The sequence below is a fragment of the Pinus tabuliformis genome, chromosome 2_2, assembly GCF_031772625.1.
Source record: "Pinus tabuliformis cultivar Carrire ecotype Pingquan chromosome 2_2, CPIR1, whole genome shotgun sequence".
Lineage (NCBI taxonomy): Eukaryota > Viridiplantae > Streptophyta > Pinopsida > Pinales > Pinaceae > Pinus > Pinus tabuliformis.
In genome coordinates, this window is record NC_142300.1 from 251,316,938 (window position 1) to 251,323,411 (window position 6,474).

Consider the following 6,474-nt stretch of genomic DNA (forward strand, 5'->3'; position numbering starts at 1 on the left):
GAGAGAGAGGAATAACTTGAGTAGAGTAAAACTATCAGAGATAGAAGAAGTTGAGACTGAACATATCCTAGAAGGAGAATCTAGTTAGAAGGAAACCAAACTAGAGTTGTAGGTCTCAAAGGATGAGCCAAAGAATGAGGTAAGAAATCAAGGAAAAATCCAAGAACACAGGGAATTAAATAGAAAACTAAGAACGACACATGTGAGAGAGAAACGACTGATAAAAATGATTCCATTAAAGTTAATAATGTGCCACCCAAGATGTATTGGTACTGTGAAAATACCTCTCTCTCATGCTTCATCCCTCCTCCTTGCGAAATGAATGGCCACTCTGTCTCACAATGACAATTTTGCATGGGGGAATTGGCTAGGACTAGACATTCTGACAACTACCAACCTCCATTATCACACATAATTAACCTAGTAAACATCCAATAAGCTCTATGCATCAACTCAATGCCTAAAATAATGCGGCTTCACATCAAGGATTCATTATCAAACAAATTGTTCATCCATATGCAAGTATATGACATTATCATGGTCTTGGGGTTTGTGTATGATTAAATCCTCAATGGGATGGATGCCATGCACACCCCAACATATTGCATCATAAATACCTTTCTATGAAAAACTATATAAAATATGATACAAGAAATAATAAATATAATATCTCACATTTTAATTACCACTATAAATTCAAGATTTTTTTTTTTTTTTTTTTCTAAGTAAAGTCTATCTATTATATAAAAAAAGGTAAAAAATATTTACAGAGAGGTATAGACCTCTGAGGGGGCTACAGCCAGCCCTCTATCACAAAATCTGCTACATTCAACACTGAAATATCTTATTACAATCCATAATGCAGTTTTCAAAAGACAATAACCCCAAAATAGAACATCCTGCTTTTCCCGCCATACAACAATTCTGAGACTTTTACAAAAGATTAGAAAAAAACTCCTATAAGCTGGAAGATAGTAGTGAACCATAGTGAGAAGACTGGAGAAAACCACTGTACGCAAGTTCAAACAAAAACTTCATTCTGAGACTGCTCAAGCTGAGGTGGCATGTCTTCATCCGCGTCCATGTCGCGGCCGGTGGAACTGACCCATTCGACCCCCATGTTCTCCTCTGGAACCTGTTCTGCGCGCTCCGGCAGAGACATCATGTGTAACCTATTGCCTGAGGAGGAAGTTGGAGCGCAAGGAATGATATCATCATTAGCAGAGATTGAATGCAGGGGCGAATCCTCGCGCTGCTCTTCAATCCGAAGCGGGTCTGGGGCATTGAGAATGTCACCAGCTTCATTTTCATGAGAATTACTGGGGCTGTGGGAGAGAGGACTGTCCCTGATGTATTCCTCTGAGCTTGAGGAGTCCTCTTCTTCCTCGGAAAAAATAACAGTGAGCAGGGCAGAAATGGTGGGCTTGTGCAATTTGCTTTTGAATTTGAACCGACAGGAGTGAAGGGAACTATGCAGAGAAGGACCAGAATGTTCAGAGGACGAGGATGACGGAGATTTGGAGGCGAGCGGGACTATACAGGGAGGAACGGGCTCTCCTCTGCCCCTGTTACCCCCACGACCACCATAATTGCTACCTCTGCGGGGAATTCCGCGCTGTCGGGGAGCCATTGCAGGGTGGCGAACCAGATTATGGGCGCGAAAGCACAACAAACACCAAATATACCAGTATCCGGAGGATTGGACACAATTAAGACTCTGAACTTCTAACTCTCCCCTTAAACCTTCAAATCTTGGTCCAAATTGGAAATAATCGACCGACCCACAAGCAGAGACGTGAGCTATGCCAGAATGAAGCCAAGAAACCAGATAGTAAACATACCAAATGCAAAGCGTGTTCGTCGTTAACCAGGTGATGAAATTGGCCAAGCGTCTGCGCCTATGCAACCAGGGAGGTTTCCAAACGCGCCCCTCTGCCTCAGGAGCACGCGTACCAAATCTCGCAGGAGCGTAATTGCCGGAGGAACAACAAATTCCTGAACACTGCCAAAGGAATGTCGAATGCCTGAGAGCTGCCTTGCTGAACCTATTGCCCATCTTGATAAACAAACCTCGCCTGCCGTGAGCCAAGTGAGGAGTTAAGTCACTTAAATGCTCTGCCATTACAATTAATCGCCGCAGACTCCAGGCCGCCAGCTGCCCTCCTCGCGCGCTTGGGCATTTACATTAACCATGCCACCCGCATCCGGGGGCGAAACCTCCTGCTGTTGCATGTCTGTGTTTACAATGTTTCTGAAGGCGGAGAGTTGATTCTCTGAGACCAAATTTGAAATAGGGCCTTCATAGAAATCCCTTCTCCACTCTACTCCTAAATTCGCAAGAAAGTCCGCAAGTTTATTCCCCTCTCTTCTGATGTGTTTAAAGGAAATTGCTGGGTGATTGGTCAGCCAGTTTTTAAGATGCTCTAGTCTATTGGCCAATCTCCAGCTGCTACTGATCTTGTGAACTGGTGAACCTTGCATAAGCTTTGAGGACATGTTAATAATTATTTGAGAGTCCCCTTCCACAATAAGAGGAAAAAATCCTCTGTCCTTTGCTAGATTTAGCCCTCTCCATAAACCTTCCAATTCCGCCGCATTATTGGTGTTCCATCCAATTGAGCCGGCAAAGGTGATTAATGGAGTCCCCTGGTAATCTCTGATACTTCCTCCAAATCCTGTGTCTCCGGGATTCCCCTTCGAGGCACCATCAAAGTTAAGCTGGTAAACCTTGTATGGTGGAGGAGTCCATCTTGTTGAGGAGCTTGGGGGCGCTGAAGTATTGTTTTTTGCTGATTCCGGTTGTTGTAGATGCATTTGCCAATTTCCCCATATGGCTTGTTCTTGAGGGAGAGAAGGGAAGTCCTCTGCATGCCAGTTTTTAATCGATAAGGTTTCCTTGATATTCTGATGCAATCCTTTCCAGACCTGCTCCACCGTTTGTGCTTGATCCTTAAATATCCGTCTGTTCCTCTCCTTCCAGATATTCCACATTAACAATCCTGGTATCAGTTGCCATAATGTGTTTAAGAGCTTGCTTGTGTATGGTGCTTGAGGCCAGGTACGGAGCGTTTCTTTGATGTCTCCGAGCACTCTTCCATCCTTCTGACATCGAAAAGTGACTTTTTCCCACAGTTGTCTTCCCATAAAGCAACTTTGCATAAGATGGATGGTTGTTTCCTCTTCCTGCCTACATATCGGGCAAATTGATGGTCCAGCAAAATTCCTTTTTCTAAGATTATCCCATGTGAGAATTCTATTATGCGAAATAAGCCAAAGAAAGGTGGAGACTTTCGGCCATATGGGTGGGTTCCAAATTCTCTCCCAGACTTGATCCTTAATAAGCCTGTCCTTGATAATGATTTTATAAGCTTCTTGTGTTGTGAATATGCCTTTCTCCTCATAGCCCCATCTGAGGGTGTCCAGGCCTTCCAAAATGGGGATTTTTCTTCTTTGGAGTTCAAGGGAGAGGGCATGCTGAATTTGCTCCGAACTGTGGGGTAATATTTGATTAGCATCTTTCCATTCTCTATGATCTTGAGCATTTTGTGTATTCCAAAATCGACTGACTTTCTCATGATGTTGTATGTCTTGGTCCTCTATTCCTTGAATTACTTCTCTGAGATTGGGAAGCTGCTGCCATGAGTCCTCCCAAAACCTCGCTGTGTGACCATCCCTGATCTCCCAAAAACTGTGATTTTGAATTAATTCCCTGTGTTGAATGGCTGAGTTCCATATCACCGATCCTTTGCTAATTTCTGACATTCTGATTCTTTCCTCCAGGGATTTGTTGCTTGCGTATTTAGCTGTCCATAGGGCAGCCCAAGGTGTATTTGGAGCAGATAGCCATCTCCACCATATTTTGGCTCCCATTACCTTGTTACTATGTTCTGGATCTCTCAAACCTACTCCTCCTGCTTTTTTGGGAAGGCATGCTCTCTCCCATTTTACAAGCGCCCATTTTCGATTTGGCCCCGATTTCCCCCAAAGGAAATTACGCTGAAGCTGTTTGATGGCTTTGAGAACCCACTTGGGTGCTGCTAAAATAGAAAACAGGTAAAGAGGCATAGATTGAATCACTGCTTTAATCAGAACCAACCTGCTGGCCATATTGAGTGCACGGTGAGTCCACAAAGACAACCTAGCTTCCAGATTTTCTAAAAGAGTGTTCCATGAAGCATGCTTAAGAACAGAGGCAAATAAAGGGGCACCCAGATATTTGGATGGAAGGGAAGCAATGGTAAATCCCAGAATACGAGCAATAGATCTTTGGATGGAGGGAAGGGTGTTAAAGAAAAAGATTTGCGATTTAACTTTATTTACTAGAGCTCCAGACGCTTCCGAGAAGTTGGCTAGAATGGAATTAAGAACACGAGCTTCTTGGACAGACGAATGCCCAAATAACATGTTATCATCAACGAATTGCTGGTGTGAGAAAGCAGGGGCATTGGGGAAGGCTAATCCTTTGAGAAGGCGCGTCCGAATAGCTTCTTTGATGCTGCGACCAAGACCTTCAGCTAGGATGACAAACAGGAAGGGCGAAATGGGGTCTCCTTGTCGAATTCCCCTGGAAGGTCTAAAGGTGGGCGAGGGGATTCCATTGATGAGGATGGAGAAGAACGAGGAAGAAATTAAACTGCTGACCCATCTAATCCACGAGGGAGCAAACCCAAAGGCTTGAAGAATTTTTTGCATATATTCCCAGCTAATACTATCAAAAGCCTTAGATAGATCGATTTTGAGCATCATACCTGGTTTTTTTGTGAGTTTGAGAGAGTGGATAATTTCATGGGTAAGAATTATCCCATCCGTGATTTGCCTGCCTTCAACATAACCTGTTTGTTCAGGGGAGATGATGAGAGGAAGCAAGGGCTTCAGTCTGGAGGCTATTACCTTGGACACGATCTTATAAATAATGTTGCATAACGCTATCGGTCGATATTTTTCTGGAGTACAAGCAGCTTCTTCTTTAGGAATTAGAGCAATGAAGGTTGCATTCAATCCTGGATACATCCACCTCAGCTGACGCGATTCTTCTACCACTTGCCAGACTTCCCATTTGACCAACTCCCAGAAGTGATGGAAAAAGTTTGAAGTAAAGCCATCAGGTCCTGGGGCTTTTCCTGCCTTGAGATGATGGACCGCTTCTTCAACTTCCTGGAGGCTTATTGGCTTGAGTAGAAGAGTGTTATGCTCTTCAGTAATCAATTTGGGTATATTTTTGATGATTTTTCCAATAGCTTCTGTCCTATTTACATTCGGCTCTTGATTCATCTTCTTGAAGTAGTTAAGGAATACCTGCTCTATGCCTTCATGAGTTTCGATTTTGTCACCTTGCTCAGTTGTGACCCTGGAAATTTGATTTATCATTCTCCTTTGCACCGTGGATTTGTGGAAGAATTTTGTGTTCTTCTCACCCTCCTTCAACCACCGGACCCTCGATTTTTGTCTCCAGAGGGTTTCCTCCTGTGATTCTCTCTCAAGGAGTTGATTTTCTAAGGATTGCTCTTGCTTGCTGAGTTCTTCCGTGCGCCCTTCAGAGATTATTTTTTGCTGAATCACTTTCATTTCTTGATTAATTTTTTCCTTTTCTTTAAAGATATTGCCAAAAACAGAGTGATTCCATTTTTTAATTTCGCCTTTGAGGTATTTCAACTTCCTTTGAAACGTGGACATTTTTGTACTTTCTGTAAGATTGCATTTTAACCAAGTGTTTTTGACAAAATCCGTAAAGTCCGGATGGGAGAGCCAAAAACTTTCAAAACGGAAGGGGCGTTTTATATGACATCCAGGTCGATTCCATTGGAGGGCGATCGGCCAATGATCCGATCCAGAGAAAGGGAGTATTGAAGCTGTAAATTCCCCTCCAACATGAACTGCGTTATCAGAAATTAGGAACCTATCCAAACGCGATGCTATCTGCATTGGAGAAGCCCTCTTGTTGCTCCAGGTGTGAATGCCATTATTTGTGGGAATGTCAATGAGCCAGTTGGTCTGTATGAAATCTTTCAAGAGAGTTCCATCTCTGTTTGTGCTGCAACGTCCTCCCTTTTTTTCTTCCATTGAGGCAATCATATTATAATCCCCTCCTGCGATCCATAATGGATGTTGCCTTTCTCTGTTAATATTCGTTAAAACCTCCAGAACTTCGGATTTTTGCTGGGTTTCTTGAGGAAAATACACATTAGAGATGTGACCGTAAATATTTGTCCCATTGATATGAAATGTAGCTTGAATGAAATGCTTATTTGCATGTATATTTGCTAGTTGAATCTTTCTTGCGTCCCAGAGCACTGCCAGTCCTCCAGAAGCTCCTTGAGCATCAACAGCGGCTACTGTACCTCCTGGCCAGGCCTTTACTGCTATCTTTTCTAAGACTTTTGAGCTGCATTTTGTTTCCTGTAAAAAAAGAATTTCTGGTTTTTCTTCCATTAACATGTTTTTTAAGAGTTTTCCTTTCCTTGGGCAGTTAAGCCC